The sequence below is a fragment of the Rhinopithecus roxellana genome, chromosome 16 (assembly GCF_007565055.1).
Source record: "Rhinopithecus roxellana isolate Shanxi Qingling chromosome 16, ASM756505v1, whole genome shotgun sequence".
Classification (NCBI taxonomy): domain Eukaryota; kingdom Metazoa; phylum Chordata; class Mammalia; order Primates; family Cercopithecidae; genus Rhinopithecus; species Rhinopithecus roxellana.
The window spans coordinates 97,985,932-98,012,745 of record NC_044564.1 but is presented as its reverse complement, the minus strand read 5'-3'; the positions used below and the strand labels follow the sequence as shown (position 1 = coordinate 98,012,745).

Genomic DNA, 26,814 nt, shown 5'->3' with positions numbered 1-26,814 from the left:
AGGCAAGATGGAATGGGGGGGGCCCTGGGGGGAAGGAAAGTGTTGCTGCAATTCACCCTCCGTTGGGGCCTTATTAGGTCCTGAAAGAGCTGCCGCACTCGCTAAAGCCTGCTTCTGCCAGCAGAAGCCTCATTTTACAAATATACAACAAAAAACCCGTAAATGGGAAGAAAACCCTGAAGATTACGCTCCCCTGCTGCAGCAAGGCTGCGAGCCGTGGCTCAGAACTGAAGTCTTTAGCCTCCTCAACTCCCGCTTTAAATAAATGGCCCAAATGCCAGCTCACCATTTCGTGAATACGGAGCATGGCTATTTCTTTGCTGTTTAAGGACTGCTTGCCAATGGTGGGATGGGATAGCTTTGGAAACATTTTGTTATAAAAGGTTGGCCTGTTCCAGATGCTATAAAACCCCATTACCCTGGCTGTCGGTCCCAGGAAGGGTGGATACGGGCCTGTCTGCTGTCACAGACACACGTGCCCTGACTGCCCGCTGTCGTTTCTTAGGTCTTCTCCTGCCCTGAGAATCGGTGGCATTTTGAAGGCAATTTCGCTGTGGAATGAGTGTCCATTTCCACAAGTATGCAAAGGGTTCCGTCCCCGCCCCCGTTCGGGATCAAGTCCTGAATTGTTCTTTAGGCCTCAGTTTATCCAAATGCAGGATGTTGCGGAGGCCCAAGCTAGTCCGAAGACCGCCATGGATGATGGCAGACAGACCAGGTGGATGTGGAATAAGGCTGCCCGGGGCTGTGTGACCTCGGCAAACCACACAGCCTCTCTGAGCCTCCACTTCCTCATCTGTCACATGAAACTCACAGCCTTGGAGCAACGAGTCAACAAAATCCTGGCTCATGCAGCAACGGTCATTTTTCAGGCCAATTTAGCACCAACAATCTGTCTCTATTCTTCTCTGCAGAGCCCTCCTGCAGCACCCAGCATGGCCCTGACACATGGTAGGTGTCTGCTGAGAGTCTACTGCTTTGAGCAGAACCTGTGCTTTTTCTGCTGCCAAGAATTAAAAAAACATCCATTCACACCAGGACAGAGTGGTTCCGAGAGTGTGGTCTGGAAGCCACGGGCATGGGTTCAAATCCTGACTTGGCAGTGGGCACACTGGGCACTCTTGGGCAAATGATGCAGCCTCACTCAGCCTCCCTTTCCTCCCCTGTAAAATGAATTAATAGGACCTGCCTCTCAAGGTCACTGAGACAAGTCGATGCGATCACATGTGACCAGGGCCTGGCCCAGGCGGGTCCCCATGACCAGCAGCGTTAGGGGGAGCGGATCTCAGTCTTAGGAGAGCATGGGGGAAAACTCCCACACTGCAACTAGAAAAAGTGATTTCTCAAAGACACCTTGAAGCAAAGCAAAGCCCGATGAGGCCTTCCCAGGACCCTGGGAGTGCTGGAACCTCACACAAAAGGCAGCATGTTAAATCCCCAGGGATTGCCCTTTAATGGAAGGAAGACACTGAAGGAACTCCATTCTTTGTGGCAGCCATGGGCCACCACGCTGGCCCAGCTACCTCTCCCCAGTGCTGCCGGGCCAGGAACCCTGCACCTGTTTCTTGTTTAGGAACCATAACACCAGCCTTGTGCAGGCAGGGACTTCATGCCTGGGGCTCATTACTGTATCTCAACAGAGCGCTTGCTTCTGTGGGATAAAATGAATGAACAAAGAAAACAAGGAAGAGATGAATTCCTCAGAGAGGGCAATTCTGGGCTGAGAGCCCGCCAACATGCCCTGACCTGTGGAGGTGCTCCTGAGCGCCACAGGGGCCACCAAGTTCCGATCTCACCCCACACCATGTTGTTTACCATCAACACAGAGGATCAAATGCCACTTCTGGGCCTGGCGTGGAACTGAGGACTATACACCCTTACCACAATAGATCGGGAAAACTGCCTCAGAGACAGGAACTGCTATTACCCCTTGCTCCACAAATGGGAAAACGGAGACCTGAGTGGGTGGTGACAAGCCCAAGAGACACGGTGAGCACAAGGTGGGTGTGACTCGCAGCCAGGTGTGCCTAACTCTGCCGCTGCCACCTGTCTCTCTGGGCATAAGTACAGCCACAGAGCTGGCCAGGCCTTGCAGGAGAAAAGCTGGAGCCGTGGCCCTGAGATCTGCTTCCTGCCAAGAACAAGGGTAACTGCTCAGGGTCAGGAGCGGACAGGCAGCAGCCCTGAGGTCTGGCCCCTGTCCTGCCCCCACACAGATGCAGCAGACAGTGGGGGCAAGAGGCCCAGCCCGGGAGGGACCTCAGCCAGCCAGTATGCCTGGGATTCACATGCAAAGAGCACTAACTTTGGGACCAGGGCCTGGGTTCAAATCTCAGTTTCCAAACTGTGTGGCTTATGGCTTTGGACTGGCAGCTTCATTCTCTGAGCCTTAGTTAACTTCATCTGAAAAATAGGATCAGCTCAAAGCCCACGAGGATTAATGAAGGCAACACACAGAAAGTACTTGGCCAGGTCTCTGGTGCACAGTGGGTACTAAGTAAGTACCCCTCACCTGAGCCTCCTCATCCATGTTTTCAGAGTAATCAGACGTCACTCCCTGTGGCTGCTGAGCCTCCCCATTTCAGGGTTGGGAACAGCGTGATGGCTGGTGGAATCTGAGTTCCTTGCCCTCTCTGATCTCTGGGGCATCGCGTGTTTGGCACTGTTCCCGTGTGAGAAGGTTGGCAACTGCGTCACTTGATTTCTGACCCTTGTCACTCAAGGAACGGAAGTCAGAGGGGATGGGTTTGTTAGTGCAAAAATCTCTGGCAATGGTGTAAGAGATTAAGTCAGGGAGGGCTGACCACGCTGTGTCTTAGGCATGAGAGGCTCAGGATGAGGAAGGAGAGCCCTTGGCTGGCCAACTATCCTGCTGGGGCAGCAGTGTGCAGACAGTGCTTAAAACAGAACTTTCCCTTCAAATCAGATCTGGCCCCAGCCCCATGGACAGAACCAATAAAAGGCCCCTGCTCTGTGTGAAATGTGTGTGTGGGTGCTATGGCCCCTCCCATCAGGCTGGCTTCATGTCCAGGTGACCCAGCCCTGCCCTAAGAAGGGAGCCCCAAGCGTAGGGCTTCATGCTGCGCTTTCACCATCCTGAAATGCTTCATGTCATCTTTGAGTTTGTGTTAAGTGGAGTCTGGTGGAATAATGGAGCACATGCTGGCAGCACAGAGTCTCAGCTGCCTCCCCAGGATGGGTACTCAGATGCCTGCTCCCCCACCCGCTACCTGCAGCAGGGGCCCAGATGCAGGCAGGAGGATCGGGGGCAGGTACGCCCGCACCCATGAGGTCTGCACTCGCCCTGAAAGTATCTTGTACCCAGGGGGTGAGACAATAAATAGCAAACAAAACACATCATGACAGATGGAAAGAGAGATTGCAAAGGAAAGGAAAAAACTTTTTTCTTGTTTTTTACTGTTTTTTGAACAAGGGAACTTGCGTTTTCATTTTGCACTGGGCCTCACACATTTTGTAGATGGCCCTGTGTTCCATTTCCGTGGCCTTCTGACTTGTCCCTTCCCACTCTGGGGACCTAGGGACACCCCGAGGCCTCTGCAGAATGGGAAGACACCATTAGGTCTAAGACCATCAATTCCCAAGAGGCTTCTCGGACACTCAGCCCCCGCCCTGTGGGTCTTGTGCGGTGAATTTCTATGGCTGGCCATTTATTGCCGTCTTGTGTGCCAGGCCCCACTCCAGGTGCTGAGGACGTCTGATCAACCTTTCAAGACCTCTGTGCTGGAGGGGATCCAGGTCACAGAGCAGTAACGCAACAGGCAGAACCAACAGCAGCAGATGTGGGGGGATGGAGCACACAGGGGGATGGGGGGCATGGAAGGAACGGCCACTGCAGCTGGCACATTCCAGGTGGCTTCCAAAGGCAGGGATGCTGCGGTTGGCTCTAGGAGACTCCTCTATAAAAGGGGAACACCTTGCCCTAACTGGCTGGACGGTGGGAGACTGAAAGGGCTGTCAGTTGATTCCTTCCAGGGCACTGCAGGGAGAGGGAGAAGCTGAGGCAAAGGCTCAGGGGCCACAGAACACTCATATGGGGGACAGTCTGCAGTAAACTCTCTTAACGACTCTGCAAAACCAACAACAAAGAGAAGGGCAGAGGCTCAAGAACTGCGTTTCCTGAGCACCTACTATGTGCCAGGCACTGGGATGCAGTGACCCTTCCACACTACTCTCTGCCCCTCCTAGGCTAGATATTCATTCCTTGTGCCTTCCAACCCCATCTGACATTTTACAGACATCACCTTCCTTTCCTGTGATTTAGAAAGTTCACTGAGGCAGGTGGATCACTTGAGGCCAGGAGTTCGAGACGAGCCTGGTCAACATGGTGCAACCTGCCTCTACTAAAAATACAAAAAAAAAATTAGCCAGGCGTGGTGGTGGGTGCCTATAATCCCAGCTACTCAGGAGGCTGAGGCAGGAGAATTGCTTGAACCTGGGAGGCAGAGGTTGCGGTGAGCCAAGATCATGCCACTACACTCCAGCCTGGGTGACAAGAGTAAAACTCCGTCTCAATAAAAAAAAAAAAGTCCAGTTAGTACCAAGGAAGGGGTCACCCAGGCAGGGGTGGGGGGTTTTTGGATATGACCTGTCACCCCTAGAGCAGCACGGCACAGTAATTAAGAGCTAGAATGCAGAATGGGGTCAGCCTGGATTTGCTCCTGAGCCACTTGCTGGCTGTGGGGTCTGGGGTGGACCACTGACTTGGCTGGGCCTCAGTGTCCCCTCTGTAACTTGGGGTTCATAAGAGCCCCACCCTCTGGGGATGCTGTGATGATTAAATGACATGGTATCAGTGAAGGGTATGGCACTCAGCAAGTGCTCAATAAATGTCAGCCATTGTTTTTGTCATAAAACTCCAAACATCACATCAGAAACCCAGGCGTCCTGTGACGCTTCTCAGGATCACAGGAATCTGCTCCCTCCTTTCCGCATCTGCCGAGACTCTGCTCTGAGCCTCCTCTCTCCCCCATTGTCATGTCGCATCAGTCCATAAATATTTAAACAACATGTCATCAGATTATTATAACATATGATCTATAGCACTGATGTGCTGCAGTTCTGTGCATTTGGGCTTCATTTTCAGAATATCGAGACATAAAATATTTATGTATTTAGCCAACTACGCGATCTCACATTCTGTCTCAAAATGCTGGGTGGTGGCAAGACGCTGAACTGAGACACAACGTGTGAAGCGGATGCCTTGTTCTCACGTCGGTTCCTGGGGCATCTGGATTGTTTCTGGTTCATTCTGGGGATGTCACCACGTGGCCTGTGAACAGTGGCTGATGGGGCATATCACACCAAGCAGAGAGAGGGCTAGGACCAAAGACCCCATTGAAACACCACAAGTGTCCAAACAACTACAGACGGTGTCATTTGCATTTCTGTGCCTCCACCAGTCTGCACACAGTAGGTGGTCGTTAAATGTCCACTGGGAAGTGAATGCATTCACCTGTGGCACACAGCACACCCTATGGGCTGGCACACAGTAGGGACTCAGTCATATTTGTTCTGTTTCATTCCACCCCCAGTGTCCAGCACCAGGCCAGGTACATCAGCCAACAGTGCTGGATGAATCGCAACTGAAAGAATAAATGTGTGACCAGATAAACCACTTAATTAGCTAATAAATGAATGAGGGATAATGACTCCCTATCTGATGGTCCAAATTACACTGTGTAAGACCCTCCTCCTAAGAAATAAAGGCTCTCCAGTAACCTGTACTGGGTAGGAAAAAGGGTTTTTCTGGGTAATTAAATATCTCAATTGCTAACATTAGCACATCACAGTAACCATATGTCCTGACTATGTAATTTCAACGATGCCACCCCATAAGCCATTTGAGCATCCAGGGACTTCGCACAGCAGACAGCATCTTCCAAACCGCCTCTCCTGTCCCTGAATGGCACTAAATACTTCTACAGATCACTGCCCCTTTGGGAGTTTGGAAAGTAGGGCCATGATGTATCAATGTCTGAAGACACAGAACACCATAAAGGTTTGTATGAGTGAAAGGTGTTAGCTCAGAGTACAAGCACTTTCTCTGCACACTTCCTTAGGAAGATGGGGCAGGTACCTCATCTGATTCCTGCGTGTTTCCCCAGGGGTCAAGAAGGCGTGTGGTGCTCAGCCATCCTTTGCTGCATGGCACCGGGAAACCTGGTCACGAGGCTTCCTCATTTCAGGGTCCTGGTGCCCAGCCCAGGGGCAGCGCAGCACCCGGTGTGCCCATTACCCCTTGGAGAAAACCACAGAATGTTTCCCAAATGCCACGCTGTCACCACCAGGCTGGCTCCAAGAGCAGGCGGCTCCCACACTTGTCCCAGCCTCTGCACAGACAAAAACCCAGTCCTCATTTCCTCTTGGGTTAGGTAAGGAGGCTGGCATTTTAAACAAACACAAAAGGCCACTACATTCCCAGGGGAGATGAACAAAGGCAATGTACACATACTGACTCAGTCCGGCACGCTGGGCCCACTCGAGGTCCTGGTGTAACTGAATCCAGGCGGACTCGACCGGACCTGCCAAACCCAGGGGCGGGTTCCCTCTCCTCTGCTCCCTTCTGTGTGCCATGTGGTGCCCAGTGATCCTGCCATCTGGGCATCCACCCTGGTGGCCCGCCAAGGTCACATCAGCTACAGAATCTTTCCTCTTTCAATGCTGGGTTTCCTGCTTTCTAAGATGGGGTAGAATCTGGGGTCCTGCTCATTTGCTGAAAAGTCATGTCTGTGCTCAGAGGTGGCGTGCTTAGCCTTTCCTCAAAGCAATCCCCAAAAGACATGCCCTCTAAACAAAATAAGTGCGTGCTTGGTAGAAAATGCAGCTTTAAGACACAGCACAGACCCATTCCAACCCAAAGCCCTCCTATGCAGACATGTGGGAGCTGCCTCTGCAGGGAAGGGGCATAGGAAGGAGAGCCTGTAACTCTGGGAGGTAGAGCCCTTCTGGGTTTAGGTTCCTCCTCATTGGAATAATTCGAGGATCAGCATTTCTCTAAGAAACCTCTTCTCCCAGGGAAGGGCCAGCTCAGCTCAACTCAGCCCTGCGCAGCCCACTGAGGGAAGTGAGGAACGTTTGCTAACAGATTCGTTCACTCCATATAAACATTCTCCAAAGATCTTGCCGCGTGTCCACTTAAAACTTCCCATTCACTCAATAAATATTAATTGAGCTCCTCTTATGTGCCAGGCACGATGCTGGGCATAGAGAATACTGTTGTGGTCCACAGACCCAGTCCCACCCCCTCCTGGAGTGCATGTTCAGTCTGTGAGGCAGGTTACAACTATGCGATGACAAGACGGATGTTCAGGGGCCCTGGCATGGTACCTGGGTGCACGCTGTTCCTTTCAGCTGCTGGGGGCCCTCACCCAGGCCCTGACCTGGGCAGCTCACAGCCCACATCCTGGTCACTTCCGGAGGGCAGCCTCTGTCCTCTGATTTTCAGCTCAGACCCCTAGGCTGTGGGTGTCCTCACAGCACTCGGGCTGATGCTCGTCAAGCACCACAGATCCTGGACTCTCCGGGTCTCTGCTTCCTCATCTATAAATTGGGCATAATGGTACCCACATCACAGCATCACTGGGAGGATGAAGCGCATTCCCTCAGGTTAAGGGTTAGATTAGAACATGAGCCACGGCAAGTGCCTGGTAAGGCGATCTACCGACGGGAGCAAAGGCCGAGGAAGCAGAAGGAAGTTCCACCGCCCCGGCTCTCACCTCCCAGCCCCACCTGCCTCCCCACCCTGGGGTCTACCTGCCCTTCACCCCAGCCCTCTCAGGCCTCTGGCAAACCCCACGTCTCCCTCCAGGTGGGTTCAAACACCCCCCACTGCCGCAAGTTCTCCTACTTCCCCAGAGAGTGCATTCCAAAAGACGCCACCTGCAAATCAATCAAGAGCACCTAAGAAGGGGTTGTGACAGCCTCTGTCCCCACCAGGTGGTGAGAGGCCAGTGGGTGGGGCCGTTAGAGGGTCTTTGTGTGGGCTCCCAGCACAATGCCTGACACAGGATTTCTATCTGGACATATGTCTTGAAGGAATGAGAGAATGTGCCACACACCAGCCAGCGCAAGCATCTCTGGTTAGCAGAAGAGAGTCCCCCTAGCCCACGCGACAGTGGAAGGTCTGTGTTTTTGCATCAAAACTTTTCACCCGCAGTCCAGGCCCAGGTGTCACAACCAGAGCCTTAGCCTGAAAGTTGGGACAGTGATCTGATTTAGGCTACACAGCAGCAGGCTGCATGTGGGACCTGAGGCTGGTCATGATATCTCTCCGGGCCTCAGTGTCCCCATGTGTAAAAGGAGAGGGTTTCATGCTTTTATTTATTTATTTTTTTAAGCAAGAGAAACTTGTCTTTTTTTTTGAGACAGAGTCTCGCTCTATTGCCCGGGCTGGAGTGCAGTGGCGCCATCTCGGCTCACTTCAACCTCTGCCTCCTGGGTTCAAGTGATTCTCCTGCCTCAGTTTCCCGAGTAGGTGGGATTACAGGCGCCCATCATCATGCCCAGCCAATTTTTATATTTTTAGTAAAGACGGGGTTTCACCATGTTGGTCAGGCTGGTCTCAAACTCCTGACCTCATGATCCGCCTGCCTCAGCCTCCCAAAGTGCTGGGATTACAGGCGTGAGCCACTGTGCCTGGCCAAAACTTTTCTGTTTAACATTTTTCTCAGATAAATTTAACCATTTTAAAGCAAACCGCTCGACAGGATTTATTACAATCACAATGTTGTGCAACCACCACCTTCATCTGGTTCCAAAACATCTGCGTCACCCCAATAAAAACCCATGTCCCTTAAGCAGTTGCTCCCCAGTATGCCCCCTCTCAGAGGCCCTGGTAACCACCAATCTGCTTTCGGTCTCTGTGGATTTATCTATTCTGGCTATTTCATGTATCTTAAAATGACTCCTATGCAAAACCTCCTTATGTAAAACAGGCAACAGGAAGGTGGGTTTGCCCCCTTCGCCTCCCTAGAGCTCACATTCCTCATTCTTAGTGGCCTTTCAGGGAAAGCTCTGATGCCAGGCACCATTCTTTGCAGAATTCTTTTTTTTTTTTTTTTTTTTTTTTGAGACAGAGTCTCGCTCTGTTGCCCAGGCTGGAGTGTAGTGGCGTGTTCTTGGCTCACTGCAGCCTCCGTCTCCCAGGTTCAAGTGATTCTCACGCCTCAGGCTGGGATTAAAGGCACGCCACCACGCTCAGCTACTTTTTCATATTTTTAGTAGTGATGGGGTTTTGCCATGTTGGCCGGGCTGGTCTCAAACTCCTGACCTCAAGTGATCTGCCCACCTCGGCCTCTCAAAGTGCTGGGATTACAGGCATGAGCCACCAGGCCCGTCCTGGTCTTTGTGACTTTTAGATTACCTTTTCTGTCACATGGTACAACCTCTTAGCAGAATTCTAATCCTAAAGTTGAATTTCTAAGGCACATCACCCCTGGGGTGCCTGAGGATCACATGGCTGGTGCCTGGTGTCACTGGCTTGTTTTCCGGATGAGGGTGTAGAGGCTGAGCCCCCATGAAGCCCTCCTTGCATGAGATGAATGCAGAGGAGTGAACCTCCAGAGCCTGGTGACACCTTCTCCTGCCACACAGACTACAGCTGGGTCTAGGCTGTGATGAGCTGGTACACAAGCTGCCCCAGAGGGATGGCCACTTCCAGAGGACAAGGATCTCTCCACCGGCTCAGGAAAATGAGCAGGAAATGCAAACGGCTTTGCAGGGGGCGGGTGCACAAAATGTGCAGGACTCCCTCAGGCCTTGCTATGCAGACCCTTTCAGGAGGACTGCTGGGTGAAGAGGGCTGCTCACTTCTGCCCCACAGCCAGGCCTGTGCCAGCCGCTCCTGTCAGCGCAGTCCTCTGCAGGGCTGACGCTGTGTAAATAATTAACAAAACATCTGCCTTGCTTCATAACACACCGTGGCTGACACAGCTCTTAGGGCCTTCAGAGACCTCCAACACCACACCGAGGACTTACGGCCTTGCCTTGTGGGGGCAGGTGGGGACAAGAGCAGATACTGAGAGGCAAACATTTTCCTGAGGTGCCACAGGGCCACCCTGGTGCTTAAATCCTGCCTCTTTGCAAACTGCACTGTCTCCTTCCCTTCCATTTTGGGAGCCATGATCCTAGGAAGGTGCTCTGGTGGAATCCACAGGGGTCCCCGGCACCCACTTCCGGCCTTGTTTAGGGCCTCAATACAGGGGCACTGGGGACATTCTGGGCCACGGACCACGGGTCCTGGCTGAGTGACCCTGGCTGGGTCCTTGGTCATTAAAGCTTTTCCATGTCTCTCATGTAATCTCGGGGAATGGGCATCAAGCACTTACAAGGTGCTGAGCATCTGAAATGCATTATTTCACTTAGTTCCTCCCCCAAACTTTCTGAGGTCATAATATTGCCCTTGTTTTCCAGATGAGGATACGGAGGTTTAGAGCAGTGGACAACGTGCTCATGAGAGGCAGGTCTGGGACTCCAGCCTCACTCACTCCATCAGGTGCCCGAGCCCAGGCTCTCAATGCGGTTGCAGGGGAGCGCCTTGCTCTCTCTGAGCCTCAGGTTCCATTCTGTGAAACAAATGGCTGGCGAGAGTCCTTCCGACTCCAAAAGTCCACAGTAAATAAACCCAGTGCTCATCCCAACCCCAGTGGGTGTGTGCGAAGCTCTCTGGATTGGGAGCCCAGTGAATTCCTCATCAGCAGCTTGGATTCATTAGAGCTGAAGGTCATGTTCATCCATCCTTTTGCAGGTGTCTTCCCAACAAGCCCAAGTTTCAAAGACGTTGAGGACAAGGAACAAGAGAGGGCAGGCATTTGAGAAGGGGCCTGTGGACTAATTCCCATACTGCCACTCACCTGCAGTAAGAACGCGCCTCTGAAACATGGAGTTCTTCTTAAAGGGATCTCTGTTCACCCGGGTCAACATGACCCACCCCGCAAACCTCAGCCTAATTCTGAAGCATGAGGGTTAAACAATTCGGGGAAAATGCAGGCACTGCAGGCTCTGAATGGCAACTTCCCTCCCCCTTCCCCTGTCCAAATTCCTTCACACTCTATGGAATTCCCACATAAAGCCCCTTTTTTCTTTTCTATGAGGTCACCATCACGCAGATGTCTAAGAGAAAGAAAGAACGGCTCCGTGCAGATCCAGGCCACTGCAACTGAATGCATTTCAGATCTTGGCCACCCCATCTTTCAATTCCCATGGCCCCCCCAACTTGCCCAGCCACAGCTACAGTGGTGGTGGCCAGTCAGGTCTGGTGGGGTGCTGTGATCCTGCCCTTGCTGAAGGCCTGGCTAGAAGACCTGTGCCTTTACCACCAGACCACCCGAGAAGTCATCTGTGGAAAAATCCAGAACTGGAGACAATGGCGCAGCCCGTGTATGCGGGTCTATGTCCACAGAAGCAAGTCCTGTTAGAGGGACAGATGTCAAAATGCTAGCTCCCACTCCAAGTTCAAGTTCCCAAAGTTAACGTCACAGGAAATTACACCACCAACTGATTTGCCCCGATGTCGGCTCCTCCGTCTGGAAGTCGAGTCTGAGAGGGCCATTGGTTTAGTTCAGCTTTGGCCAAAGGAAGGGACCAGCTCAGACAGGAATGAGGGAAAGTGCTGGCCTGATTTTTTTTCTTTTTAAACTAACATTTTCCCCAAAAGTTATCTTGCCATTACCCAAGAGTCATAAGTGAAAAGACAGCCAAATACCAAAAAGCCACTGAGGCCCTCAACAGTATCTGCTCATTTCAAAGCCATCTCACAGACAGCCAGGAGGTACCCAGGCCACCGCAGACCACCCCTCACTCAAGAACACTCCTGCTCCCCAGAGCTCCATGTTCCATGTAAAGTTCCATGGCATGTGCACGCCACTTCCTAAGAATGATGTCAGCAAAAAAAAAAAAAAAAAAAAAAAAAAAAGATAAAAACGTGGAAACAAGGACTATTTTTACCTCCCCAAATCACAGGCCAGACGGGAGAAAAATCCATCAATGCCAGAAATGTGGCTGAGCCTTCGCACAAGATCTATTATTTCACACCTTAAATTAACGCATCTCAAAGCAATTTGCAAATGTTCGTCAATTTGCAGAACATACATGGAAGGCAGAGAAATACCTTTTCCTTTCAACATCGAAGGACACTGGCGGGGGGCACAACACGGCCCAAACCACACAGGTCCTCACACACAACATTCATTTCAAGCACACGTAGTAGAAGCCGTGATCAAAATGGAAATGAGCAGGGAAAAAAAAGGCAGGCAGGGGACTTAAATGACAAGTGACAAGAAGCCTACCTAGAAGTGATCACACTGTCAGATATTTAGGACTGTGAGTCAGGCCCGTGAAGGTGACATCGGGAGGTCAGAACGCCGGACTCTTTCTGTGAGCAGTGTCCCAGCCTCATCTCCACACAAGTCTGGCAGTGGCTACCCGTATTTAATCTTGGATGATTCATCAGGGCCCTCCACTCTCCACCCTCCAACTCCCTTGCTTGGTCTAGCCTGAGAAGAGGAAGGAAATATTCTTCTCTTTTTGACAACTGTTTTGACACTTCCCCTATGAAAAGTATCTGGGGCACTTAAAGAAAAGAAAAAATGTGAATGGCGGCCCTTTCTCTCCAGTAGCTCTGGCCCTGGGCGAGGAAGGCCAGCAGTACCTTCTGGAAGACCTCTCCCAGGTCTCGCGCAACCCAGCCCTGCAGGAACCTAGCCTGTCTTAACCTACTTGGCTTTGCAGCATGCAACAGAAGCAAAGCATGATAAAGGCAGCCAGATGTGGTTTAAGGTGAGGAACTCTGGAATCAGAGACGTGGGTTCAAATCCCGACTCTGCCATTTGCAGGTTTATGACCTTGCCCAAGTTACTTAACCTCCCTCTCTGTAAGATCAGGAAAATGACATTGAGCCTCAGCACAGGCCAGGCACCCAGCCCAGTGCCTGCCACCTTCCTAGTACAGTGGGGAGACCATGGGCTTGGCTCACACAAGCCTGGGTTCAAATCCAGCTCTGCTGTGTATTGGCACACGGTCTTTGGCGCATTCTCTCATCTCTCTGTGTCCCAGTTTCCTCATCTGTAAATGGGCATCATGATGGCTTCCATCTCAGTGTTGGTGAGCGGACTGGGGGAAATACGGCACCAGACCTAGCACACAGTATATTCTCAATAAATGGGGACATGGCCGGGCATGGTGGCTCATGCCTGTAATTCCAGCACTTTGGGAGGCAGAGTTGGGCAGATCACCTGAGGTCAGGAGTTTGAGACCAGCTTGGTTGGCCAACACGGTCAAACCCCATCTCTACTAAAAATACAAAGATTATCTGGGCGTAGTGGCAAGTGCCTGTAATCCCAGCTACTCAGGAGGCTGAGGCAGGAGGATCCCTTGAACCCAGGAGGCAGAGGGTGCAGTGAGCTGAGATTGCGCCACTGTACTCCAGCCTGGGCAACAGAGATGCTGCCTCAAAAATAAATAAATAAGTAAAAATAAATGGGGACCATCTGTCATGGTGCTACTTTAATGAAATTATGCAGGTCATGTCTCTGAACCTCGGTTTCCTCATTTGTGAAATGGGGATAATAAACCCTATCTACGATGAGAAGAAAACAAACGGATGTGTGTTAAAGTATTCAGCACTAGGTCTGTGCACCTCAGCCAGTCAAATACCATATCCCAAGTGCAGTGGAAAGAGGAAAGGCTGGGAGGTTGGGCAGGTGACTTAGGATTCTGCCCCCACCTCCTCTCAGCTGCCCCAGGACACAGGCTTCACCCCGTGTGCCTCAGTTTCCTCGTGCACAAAACCAAAAGCATTTTCTGTCACAGAAGAGCACTGGGAGATTCACACCCCCTAGAACAGCTCCCAGCACACAGTCCCTTCTGCTCCGTAAATGGGAACTTCCTCCCCATTTCCCTCCTCTGCCCTTGTTCAAACCCACCAGAAATGCCACCAGTTAAAGCCGGGCGCTCCATTTCTGGAAACCCAAACAGCTCTAAATCCAGACCAACCTGTGTCTAAGGCCTTCAGTCTGAGACTTTATTTTGTGGAGATACAAACTACTTTTTAGTCATTTCCGAAGCAGACGGGACGGCAGAGGCTGACAAACCACAGGGACCATTTTAAATCCTGGGCCTTTTCTTCTGGGAAGTTAGGCAAGAACCTTCCCAAATGTTTGCCCATCAGGCTCTCTGCCAGGGAGTGACTCATTCCACGGCTCCCCACAGGCATATTTTATTTGGGGGTGGGGGATGCAGGGAGGGCTTGGCCTTGATGGGGGAAGGAGAGGGGGTATTTCCAGCAAACCCAGAAGGTGTTTTCTTTTTTTCATTTTCGGGACAAAAAAGAAAAAGAATGTGGGTCTTTTTTGCTTCCTTCCAGGTTTTGTTTGCTAAAAGAAGACGTCCAAAGTTCACTGGGTAAGCTCAAACTCGCTGAGTCCAAACTCGCTGAGTCCAGGGCAGGCGCTTCCAGCCGGCTCTGCGTCCCTTTCAATGAAATTCTTCTTCCATTAACGACACGGTTTTTAAACGTGCCTTCAAGACCTGCCTGCACGTACTGTACACCAAACTAAGGCGACATTTTCCCCCAGAAAAGGCAAGCTGAATTTGGAAAAGTCAGAGCAAGTAGGGAGCTCTGGAGTTTCTAAAGTTTGCCTTCAAGCAATTAAGACTTTCAACTGCAAAGATTTTCAACAGTTAGAGAGTGCGCACACACACACACACAAAAGCCTGTCAGTCAAAACTGCAAGGACAGACCTTGAAAGCTGGTGTCCCAAGCCCGCTGTGATCAATTTGTTACCGTCCTGGGACTCACACTTGGAGCCTAAGCGAGGTATAAATAAATCAAAAGATCCATCTACTTAGCGGGGCGGGCAGAGAGGCATCCACATACACATGCAAGTATAAGGTCAGCTCCCCAGGCCTGGCTGGAGAGAGTCAAGAACAAAGACAGGGGAGCCCGGAGGGTATTTAGGAAAACACCGTCCTCGGGTGCCCGGCCGAGGCCCACCACAGCCTCCGCTCGCCCAGCCTGTGTGTGCTGAGAGGGTCCTGCCAGTGGCCCTGCCACAGCCTGGTTTTGAGACCTTCGCCTCTGTCAGGCCCAGCCAGGCTCTGAGTCTGTCCTCCTGGCCCCTGGTTCACCAGATCAGGCCCAGTCCCGACCCCCAGCCCATGCCAGGCCGCTTCTCTCTTCACGGGCTCCCTGGCTTGGGGGCCATCACTGTGCAAAGGCCTGGTGGGCGCAAAGGGGGCCCTCAACCTCAGTAATAAACACGCTCGCGCGGTCCTGCACACTCATTATACTCACGCCCACACAGGCACACTTTCGCCCTCCTGGACTCACGCATGTGCGTGCACACAAATCACTTTGGAATGCACACACGTGCACACACACACTCCCTGAGACCCGCACGTACTCCCTGCGGCGTCCGGCACACTCCTCCGACCGTCGTCCCTACTCGGGAAGTGGGTAGCGGGGAGCCATGCCCGCGTCCCCGCACGCACTCACCCCAACAACGCCACCAGACGCTCCGGGGTACACACGCACACCCGCCGGGGACGCGCACACCCCGGGACACGCGGACACGCCGCCGCCCCCGCCCGCCCGGCCGCCGACACGCTCAGCCCCGCGCGGCCACACGCGCGCCCGCCTCCCGCTCTCCCCAGCGGAGCCCCGGGCGCGCGCCCGCCCTCGGCCCAGCTGGGGGTGACGGCCCAGCCGCCCGGCCCCCGCCCCTCCCCGGCCCCGGGGCCCCACCGGCGCGACCCCAGCCCCAGGCTACTCACCGGCGCGCGGGCGGGCTCGGCTGCCGCGGGGGGGACCGGTGCGCGGGCCCGCGGGCGGCTAGAGCGGTGCGACCGACACGAGTTGGCGGCGCCGAGGCCGCACGCCCGTCTGCTCGGTTCCGCCGCCGCCGCCTGCGCGGGCCCGCGCGCCCGCGCGCCCGCCCCTCCCCGCCGCGGGGCCGCGCCGCCCCCTGCGCTCGTGCGCGCTGCCGCCACGCAAGCTTGAGGGGCGGGGGGCGCCCCGACGGCGTCCTTCCTGGGCCTGAACCCCTCGACTCCACCAAGTCCTGCGGCCGATCCGCTCGGCAGAGGAAGCCCTTCCCCATTTCAGAGATGAGAAGACTGAGGCCCAGACTCACAGGGCGCAGGCCGGCGTCTCCCCCTCTTCTCCGGCTCTAGACTTACGATGAGGGTCTGCAGTCAGCCAACCCTTGAACTCCTCCCGTGGATCTTCGGATTCCCCATCACCTAGCATTGCTCCTGCCACAGTCCTAGTCATACTGAAATTGGCAAAGTAACAAGCACTTATTTTGCACCAGCTGAATGCAGGCACTGAAGTAGGCTCCAAGAGTATTCCGATGAGGGGAAGGCCCTGCCCCCCGCCGTCAAAGTGCCAGCGACTCTTCATCTGGAGCTCCCACTTCCTGTGGCCCCCAGGGTCCAGCAAGAGCCAATGTGCGGAGGTTTCTGGAAGTAGTGAAAGTCCCCACTAAAGAATGCTGAACGCCCCCTCTAGAAGTCAGAGCCTCCCTGGGACCCAAGCAGCTCAGTTCTCACTTCACCTCCTCCCCGCACCCAGAATGGCCGCTCCTGGCTGGGTCGTTTCCACCCCTGCTGCCTCCCCTCCACATTCAAAACTGTGCTGCACCCCAGGAGGGCTGGAGCCAGGGACACTGACTGCCTGCTGGGGCACAGCACTGTACTGGGCACAGGGTGAATGGGTGTCGGGCTTCTGTTTGCCAAATGAGTGAAGGTGCTTTAACTGGCCGTGATGTGTAATAATGACACCAACTGAGCGTCCACCATGTGTGCCAACGTTACCCTTGTGCCCATTTTACAGATGGGCTTAATGAGGCTTAGAAATGAAATTTCAGGCTGGATGCGGTGGTTCACACCTGTAATCCCACTACCATGGGAGGCCAACGTGGGAGGATGCCTTGAGGCCAGGAGTTTGAGGCCAGCCTGGGCAATATAACAAAACCCCATGTCTATAAAAAAATGTAAGAATTTGCTGGGTGTGGTGGTGCCTGCCTGCAATCCCAGCTACTCGAGAGGCTGAGGCGGGAGGATCTCTTGAGGAACTCTTGTCATAGGAGTTAGCAGCTGTAGTGAGCTATGATCGCACCACTGCACTCCAGCCTGGACAACAATAAAAAGCAAATTCTTTTGTTCAGAGTCACGCAGATAGTAAGTGGTTGCGCTAGAAAGTGGACGGCAGATTGTCTAATTCTAGTACCTGTGTGTCCAATTACTAGGCAGCCCTGCCTCAGGAATAGCATAGCCCTGGGCTGCTGGAACAAGAGGGCAGACGAGGAAGCAGCTGGCCCACAGGAGCCGGCCTGGTCCCAGCTCTTGTGGATGAAAATGCAGACATCACAAACCAGTGGGGGGAAAATGGATCATTCTGCAAATTGTTTAGCCGTTTATCTGGAGATCTGTTTACAGCCTTGCCTCACATGATATACACCACAATAAATGTCAGACAGATTGAAAAGTTAAATAGAAGAAATAAACACTGCAACAAATAATAGAAAGAAATCGAAGTTCTGAGACAGCGTATTGCCGTGTTACTAGAGGATTTGTGATACTGGCCATATTCGTGCAGCAAACCATCAGTTCATTCATTGGTTCACCCGACACATCTATGAGCACCTGCCATGGGCCAGGTACTTTTCTAGGCACTGGGGTAAAGGAGTGAACAAAATATGGCCCTTTCTTGGGGCTTCAGTCAAGGGGGAAGGATGGGGTGGGAGGAAGACACTGTGAATATCTGCCTTTTCGAGGATAAGAAGTTAGGTGGAGAAGTAACTCAGAGAAGGGTGAGGACCCAGGGGTGCTTTTTGTATAGGGGGTGCTGGGAGAAGGCCCTTCTGATGAGGTGACATCTGAGCAGAGGCCTGAATGAGGGAGTGGGAGAAGTCAGTAGGGACCTACTATGTGGAGGGCAGGTCCCATACTCTGGCAACTATTCAGTTAAGCTACAGAGCAAGAACCAGAAACTCCCTTTTGAAGGAAACTTTGGGAGCCCCATCAGGCCACTGGGAGGAAAAGGACTGATCCCATCCCCAACACACAATATATGTGTGAGTCTTTGCTGTTTGCAAAGCCCTTCCCCAGCTTCACAGAACCCCTATGATAGATACTTGTGATGTCCTCATTTTCCAGTTAGGAAACCGAGGCTCAGAGAGGTCAAGCAGTTTGTCCCAGGTCACAGAGCCAGTGATAATCAACAGAGGTAGGTGTGGCTGCAGGCAGATTGAGTGTTAGGGGAATAAAGAAGCCTTGTCCTGGGATACAGAAGTAAACAAAATCTAGCCCTGACTCTCTTGGGGCTTCAGCCAAGGTGGGATAGTGGGATGGGAGGAAGACACTGTGAATGTCTGGCATTTCAAAGATAAGAAGTTTGGTGGAGACTGGGCGCAGTGGCTCATCCTGCAATCCCAGCACTTTGGGAGGCCGAGGTGGTGGATCACCTGAGGTCAGGAGTTCAAGACCAGCCTGGCCAACATGGCGAAACCCAGTCTCTACTAAAAATAAAAAAATTAGTCGGGCATGGTGACATGTGCCTGTAATCCCAGCAACCTGGGAGGCTGAGGCTGGAAAATCTCTTGAACCCAGGAGGCCGAGGTCGCAGTGAGCTGAGATCACGCCACTGCACTCCAGCCTGGACCACAGAGGGCAAGACTCTGTCTCAAAAACAAAAAAAAAAAGTTTGGTGGGAAAATAAAGCAGGGATGGGTAGGAGGACCCAGGAATACTTTTGCATCAGGGCTCCGCCTCCCCCTTGGACTACAATTCAGAGATGGGAGGGGTGGGAGCAGGGGGGAGAAATCCTGTGCACCCCATTTTCCTGGCCTTCCTCCTTTTCCTCCATCCCTCATGGCTACTTCCTTCCCTCTGTCCTGGGCCCTGTGCAGATGGTCCCAGCTCCTGGTGACACTACGGGGCAAACATCGGGTTTAGCCTGTTCAGAGATCCTTGAACTCCCTGCAGTACCCTGCTACCCTGACGAGGGCACAGTGGAGTGATAAGGTACAATGCAAGCTGAACCCCACTCTACTTTTGTTTTTAACTCAAAGGAGTTTTTAGGGAGTCCCAAAATGAGTCATCATGAAGCGGTGCTTTGCAAAATGACACCCAGAATTAGGATGAGCGTCTCCCTGCACACGGTGCCTCACACTTCTGCCCACCGAGGTGTTGTTCATCTGGTCTGGGAGAAAGTCTGTCTCCACTCACCCCAAAGAGTTTCAGGATTCAGTGTGTGTTGTTTCATTATTTCTCTGCACGAAGGGAAGAGAAACTACTGCTTACTGGGCACCTTCTCTGCACCTGGCTCTGTATGAGACAGTTAATTCTTATAGCATCCCTTGAGATAGGGGTCATGATTTATGTTTTTTGTTTTTTTGTTTTGTTTTTTTTTTTTCTGAGACGGAGTCTCGCTCTGTCGCCCAGGCTGGAGTGCAGTGGCCGGATCTCAGCTCACTGCAAGCTCCGCCTCCCGGGTTTACACCATTCTCCTGCCTCAGCCACCCGAGTAGCTGGGACTACAGGCTCCCGCCACCTCGCCCGGCTAGTTTTTTGTATTTTTTAGTAGAGACGGGGTTTCACTGGGTTAGCCAGGATGGTCTCGATCTCCTGACCTCGTGATCCGCCCGTCTCGGCCTCCCAAAGTGCTGGGATTACAGGCTTGAGCCACCGCGCCCGGCCGATTTATGTTTTATAGATAAAGAAACCGAGGCTCAGAAAACAGCAGGATTTGAATCCGGGTTAACTCAAGTCCTTTATCGTTGTTAGTATTAGGGGAGGGGGTAGTGGGGGAGACAGGAGAGGCAAGAAGAACTTAGAATCAGGCCATGTCCTTTGAAGTCGCTTTGTTACAAAATATCATCTTGCCAGCTTCCTGGCGATGGGATTTTTTGTGGGGAGAGAGTTCCAGTTTTCCCAGAAGGATTCATTTGCTCTCGTCATCTGGGTGTGATTATTAACAGCAACCCCTTTCCCTCTGCAAGTGTCTTGCTTTGGATGATCAACTTTAGGGTCACCTTGGTTGTCTGCAAAGGCCACTGCATTGGGGGATTCATATTTTACATTATAAAAAATGGGGGCGTCTTGTCTGCTGGGCCCTTCGCCACATACTGATGTCTGGGTGTCCCGCCAAGAACTTCCAGGAGAGTTTAAGCAGTTAAGTCACATTTTTAGGAGCAGCAAACCCTGCTGGCTGCAGAAGGAGTTGGGACCCTCTCCACCTCCTCCCCAGCCCTGCCATCACTCCCTGTGTGACCACGGGCCAGTCCCTGCCTAGCACAATGCAGGACAGGTCTCCAAGAATCCTGTCAACCCTAACCTTCTAAGATTTCCTGTTACTCGATGACCCTGGGGAATTTTGGTCAGGATAGGGATGTAGGAGACATCACACCATCATATGCCTCACTTTATAAAGTAGCAGGTTCATTTTTTAGTTATTTAACTTTAAAAAGGTTTAATTTGTTCCTTGAATAGATAATACATGCCCACAGTTCAAAATTCAAAAGGCACAGAAGGGGACAAAGTGAAAAGTGTCCTTTCTACCCCTACCTCCTAGCCACCTGGTTCTTATCACTGGAGGGAGTCAATGTTGCCAAATATATGCTGTCCCAGACAGTGTGTTTTGTGTGGGCGGGTATATATGTATGCAACTGTATATGGTCATGTATATGCGAATGTATACGTATTTCTTCTTAAGTTTTGCTCATATAATAGCATATAATCTACACTATTGTATATCTTATGTTTTCTTCACTTCTTGGAGACCATTTCCTGTTAGCTCCAGAAAAACTGCTTCGTTTTATATGACTGCATAGTATTACAAATGATTTGCATTTAATTCACATAGAGGTCGGGCGAGGTGACTCATGCCTGTAATCCCAGCACTTTGAGAGGCCAGGGTGGGTGGATCACCTGAGGTCAGGAGTTCAAGACCAGCCTGGCCAACATAGTGAAACCCTGTTTCTACTAAAAATACAAAAATTAGCTGGGTGTGGTGGCGGGCACCTGTAATCCCAGTTACCCGGGAGGCTGAGACAGAAGAATCACTTGAACCCGGGAGGCGGAGGTTGCAGTGATCTGGGACCGCACCATTGCACTCCAGCCTGGGCGACAGAGTGAAACTCTGTCTCACACACACACACACACACACACACACACAAATTCCACATAGAGCAAGCATCTGCTCTGTTTAATCCGCATAGAGCAAACACTCTGTGTACTGTTCTAAATATTGTGGGAGGGAACAGACGTTTCAGCCATGGCCTCTGCCCTCAAGATTTTATGGTTTGGCTGGCGACAGGAACATTGGAGAGGAAGAGAAGAGTGCTCTCTCCACGGGTCCCCATGTCTGTTTGCGAGGTTAGCTTTGGAGCTAATTTTTAAAACTCTCTGCTCCAGGCATCTGTAGAGTTGTTTTAAGAATCCAGACATAGGTTCTTCTGAGACTTGAAAACTCAGTCTGCCTCTTCTGCGCAGTTCAAGTTCCTGCCTTCCATTCCCCCGATGTGAGCCTCAGTTTTCTCATCTGTCAAAGCGGGGCAGGCAGCCTCCATTGCAGGATTGGGGTAGTCACCTGAGATTGTACTCCTGAAAATGCTCAGTGAAGAGTTAGAGGCTGTACTCCAAGGCTAGAGGATCCGGGAAGAATGAGGTGGGGCTTGGAGGAATACTTTAAGCGCAGTGTGTCATCAGCTCTTCCTGCCGCAGGGAAGCATTTTGTGTTTTATGCGTTGCTGGTCTTGTGACAGGGCCTGCTAACCGGTTATCTCCTTCCGCCTTTGGCAGTGACTGCCGCCGACTGAGTCCTCGCCCGACACGGTTGGAGACCCCACACCCAGGCAGTTTTTGGAATGTGGAAAAAACAGAAGTTATCGAGGATTATTATTCCCACCCTCACTTTACAGATGGGACTTGCTCAAGGCCACGCAGCCATCAAGAGGCAGCAATGCACTCCTCCCCGCACCTCCCTGAACTTCCCTCCACCACTCACTCTAACATCTGCTGTTTCAACCAGCAACTCGAATCCTACGACCTGCAGGGAGCACCATGAACTGCATGTGAACCACATTTCCTGTCCGTTCCGTTACCTGATACTCTCAACTACACTTTGAGGTAGCGATTGTTGCCCATTATACAGATGAGGAGACTGAGACTCAGAGACCATGAATACTAAAATCACAAAGGAGTTGGTGTGATGTCAGTCCCCAAAGAAACCCTCAAAATCATTGTGCTCCTCAGGAAGAGAGTAGGAGTTTCTGGCTGCTGAGAGGCAGCAGATATGGCAGTGGGGTATTGGGGGAATGTGATTTTGGCCTTTGAAGGTGTTTTGTAAGCTCACAATACACTGGGCTGTATCCCTGCTTGCTTTCTGGCACCTGTTCTCTCCTGATGCTGAGTTAAATAGGTCGATCTGTTGCTGGCTTCGTCTCTCTCCTCCCGTGAAACAGGAGCAGTGATGGATATGCCTTGGCTTCCAGCAGTTGCCCAGAGCCTGGCACAGGGAAGACCCAGGATTCGTGGTGTGATGAGTGAACCATATGATGGTGTGATGTTTCTTGCATCCCAATTTTTACCGAAATTCCCCAGGGTCATTGGGTAATAGGAAATCTTAGAAGGTCAAGGTTGACAGGACTCTTGGAGACACATCCCCGCATTGTGCTAGGCAGGAACTGGCCCGTGGTCACACAGGGAGTGATGGCAGGGCTGGGGAGGAGGTGGAGAGGGTCCCAACTCCTTCTGCAGCCAGCAGGGTTTGCTGCTCCTAAAAATGTGACTCAATTGCTTAAACTCTCCTGGAAGTTCTTGGTGGGACACCCAGACATCGGTATGTGGCGAAGGGCCCAGCAGACAAGATGCCCCCATTTTGTATAATGTAAAAATATGAATCCCCCAATGCAGTGGCCTTTGCAGACAACCAAGGTGACCCTAAAGTTGATCATCCAAGGCAAGACACTTGCAGAGGGAAAGGGGTTGCTGTTAATAATCACACCTGGATGATGAGAGCAAATGAATCCTTCTGGGAAAACTGGAACTCTCTCCCCACAAAGAATCACATGTGCCCCCAGGATGGTCCTGGGTGATGCCTGCCGTCCTGGCATAATTCATAATAGTACCCCCTGGCCGGGTGCGGTGCTCACGCCTATAACACCAGGACTTTGGGCGGCCAAGTCAGGCGGATCACCTGAGGTCAGGAGTTCAAGACCAGCCTGGCCAACATGGTGAAACCCTGTCTCTACTAAAAATACAAAAATTAGCTGGGCATGGTGGCATGTGCCTGTCATCCCAGCTACTCAGGAGGCTGAGGCAGAAGAATCACTTGAACCCGGGAGGCAGAGGTTGCAGTGAACTGAGATCATGCCACTGCACTCCAGCCTGGGTGACAGAGCTAGATTCCATCTCAAAACAACAACAAACAAACAAACAAACAACCCAGTGCCCCTTTTCACACTCACAAGTGTCCCGGATCAGATAATAAATTATATGGCCACCCTGAATTTCATGTCACATGAAACAATAACAGGCAGGTGACTAAATACATGAACAAACAGCCTCTCACTCATTCAGGCACTGAGTCCTGCACATAGGTAGCACCAGCACCAGCTCTCTGATGCGGGTATTTGTGTCTCAGATGAGAAAACATGCACGGGAGAAAATTCATGCTCAGAGAGATTAACCAGTTTGTCTCAAACACACTTTGTTGTTTTGTTTTGTTTGTTTGTTTGTTTTTTGAGATAGAGTCTCACTCTGTTGCCGGGCTGGAGTGCAGTGGTGTGATCATAGCTCACTGCAGCCTCAAACTCCCAGGCTCAAGTGATCTTCCCACATCAGCCTCCCAAGTAACTGGGACTACAGGCATGTACTACCACACCCAGCAATTGTTTTTTTTTTTTTTTTTTTTTTTTTTTTTTTTTTGAGACAGAATCTCGTTGTGTCACCCAGGCTGGAGTGCAGTGGCACTATCTTGACTCACTGCAACCTCTGTCTCCCGGGTTCAAGCGATCCTTCTGCCTCAGCCTTCCAAGTAGCTGGGATTACAGGTGTGTGCCACCACACCCGGCTAATTTTTGTATTTTCAGTAGAAACAGGGTTTCGCCATGTTGGCCAGGCTGGTCTCAAACTCCCAACCTCAGGTGATCCCCCCGCTTCAGCCCCCCAAAGTGCTGCGATTATAGATGTGAGCACCACACCCAGTACATTTTGGTATTTTTTGTAGAGATGAGGTTTCTCCATGTTGCAAGGCTGGTCTCGAACTGCTGAGCTCAGGCAATCTACCTACCTCAGCTTCCCAAAGTGTTGGGATTACAGGCACGAGCCACTGCACCTGGCTCAAGCACACTTTGTAGCATGATGTCTGACAGGCTCAGAATCTGTGTTCCTATTTTCTCTGTGCTGCCAAGCATGACGGTGTAGGGGAATACATGAACTGAGTCAGCTGGGTCCCACCCTGTCCATATTTCTTCTCCAGGTATCCAGGTAACCTCTTGGCTTTGGAGATGAGTGAGGGGGCCCAGACACCCTTCCTGAAACTCCTGGCTCATGTGGCTGGAGTGAGTCTCTCTTCTGAGCTCGAGGCCTCCTCTGCATGCCCAGTAGGGCTGGCTGCTCTCAGAGCAGATGGAGGCAAGGGGCCCCCTGGATTTGGGGCCGATGACATCATCTGTCCATCAACCCCAAATCCCAAATGTGAAGCAACTGTTTTGAAGGAAGAGGCAGGCATTTGATTGTGGGTTTCTCAGCCCTGGCCCTGGTTGGCTGGGAATGGGTGTAATTTTTCCAGGCATCAGGACACGCCAGGCTTGTCTTGGGGGGTGGAGTGGGGAGAAGGAACCAGAGGAGGAACCTGGCAAAACAGGGATGGGAGCGGGGAGGAAGAGGGCGGGGGCAGAGAATCAGAGAAGATTTTTCAAGAAGGGGCTTGCCAGGGTCTGGGTACTGCCACTCCCTCCCCTCAGCCCCAAACATGCCCTCCATACCAGGACTGTAAGTGGTCAGGGTCTAACCCATCATCAAGAAAGAAAATTAGGCCTGGCATGGTGGCTCATGGCTGAAATCCCAGTGCTCTGGGAAGCCGAGGTGGGAGGATGGCTTGTGGCCAGGAGTTTGAGACCAGCCTAGGCAACATATTAAGACCCTGTCTACAAAAAAAGAAAGAAAAGAAAAGAAAAGAAAGGAAGGAAGGAAGGAGAAAAGGAAAGAAAGAAAGAAAGAAAGAAAGAAAGAAAGAAAGAAAGAAAGAAAGAAAGGAAGGAAGGAAGGAAGGAAGGAAGGAAGGAAGGAAGGAAGGAAGGAAGGAAGGAAGGAAGGAAGGAAGAAATTAGCTGTGCATAGTGGCATGTGCCTGTGGTTTCAGCTACTCAGGAGGCTGAGATGTGAGGATCACTTGAGCTTAGGAATTTGAGGTGGCAGTGGGCTATGATTTCTCCTCTGCACTCCAGCCTGGGTGACACAGTGAGACCCTGTTTCAAAAAAAAAGAAAGTCGCCTTCCACCATTCAAATGGTATTCTGAGGGACCTGGTTGGGGGTGGTGCTTGCTGTTTTGGGGTGATTCCCCTGAAACAGGATGAGTGGCTAGAGAAGCACACTGGGGAAAAGGCAGTAAATCTGGGGTTCTGGAACCCCCAAAGAAGGAGGCATGTGTGAACCGCATGGCTCAAAGCTGCAGGCTTCAGGATCTGAGATGAGTTGCTCAGGCAGGCCCCTGGGATAGATGGCCATTTGGCTGTGTACATTCTGTCTGCAGGCTGTGGCCAAGTACCACAACCCCTGCTCTGCAGTCAGCCCCCCCAGAGCTGGACTGAGGCCAGGGAGTCTTGGCAGAGCCTCAGTCTTGGAGCCAATCAGATCAGGGTTCAAAGCTTGGCTCTGCCACCTTCTAGCACTATGACCTTGAACAAGTCACTTCACTTCTCAGAGCCTTGAGGCCTCATTAGGAAACTGTCTGTGTAACATCTTTCTCACCAGGTTACAGTTCTGTGTGGGAAGACACTGAACCAGCATGTGGCTGAAATAATACCAATACCAATTGTTTATCAAGCTCAGAGCCTAGCACTTCACATTTTCCATACGTCATCTCATTTCATTATCCCAACAAGCCTATGAGGCGAGTGTCAGTGTTATCCTTTATAGATACATATATAGCTGGGAATTTGCTCCAGCTTCCCCCACCACACACACAGAAAAGGTTCAGAGAGGTAAAGTGACTCGCCCAAGGTTACACAATTGGGATGCAGGAAAGCTGCAATTCGTAGCAGACATGCAGATACATTTGGCTGGCACAACTGGCCCCAGAGTCACTTATTTATTTATTTATTTATTTATTTATTTATTTACTGAGATGGAGTCTTGCTCTGTCGTCTAGGCTGGAGAGCAGTGGTATGATCTCAGCTCACTGCAACCTCTGCCTCAGGGTTCAAGTGATGCTTATGCCTCAGTCTCCCGAGTAGCTGGGATTGGAGGTGTGAGCCACCACGTCCAGCTAATTTTTGTATTTTTAGTAGAGGTGGGGTTTTGCCATCTTGCCCAAGCTGGTCTTGAACTCCTGGCCTCAAGTGATCTGTCTGCCTCGGCCCCCCAAAGTACTTAGATTACAGGCAGGTGTGAGCCACCCTGTCCTGCCTCCAACATTAGTGTTAAGATAGAGATCGTAAGACTGAAAAGACTCTTAGTAACAACAAAATACCAAATTATAGGCCAGGTGTGGTGGCTCACGCCTGTAATCCCAGCACTTTGTGAGGCTGAGGTGGGTGGATTCCTTGAGGTCAGGAGTTTGAGACCAGCCT

General features: G+C 51.7%; 1 protein-coding gene and 1 long non-coding RNA gene across 4 annotated transcripts in view; one reads left to right on the top strand and one right to left on the bottom strand.

The window, feature by feature from the left end:
* Positions 1-15,953, bottom strand: part of NEK6 (NIMA related kinase 6) — a 102,777-nt gene extending 86,824 nt beyond the window's left edge. Inside the window, exon 1 of one of the 3 annotated variants that reach the window (XM_030920414.1) lies at positions 15,790-15,953. The gene's annotated coding sequence lies outside the window, so the exon portion shown is untranslated. Of the gene's footprint in view, positions 1-12,305; positions 12,476-15,511; positions 15,620-15,789 lie in introns of those variants that run through there. The other 2 variants (XM_030920415.1, XM_010365841.2) reach the window with 2 other exon arrangements.
* LOC115894043 lies at positions 12,721-14,665 on the top strand. The gene is made up of 2 exons (XR_004054098.1): positions 12,721-12,795; positions 14,381-14,665. It is a non-coding gene; the product is annotated as an uncharacterized LOC115894043 (long non-coding RNA).
* Positions 15,954-26,814: the final 10,861 nt, after the last annotated feature.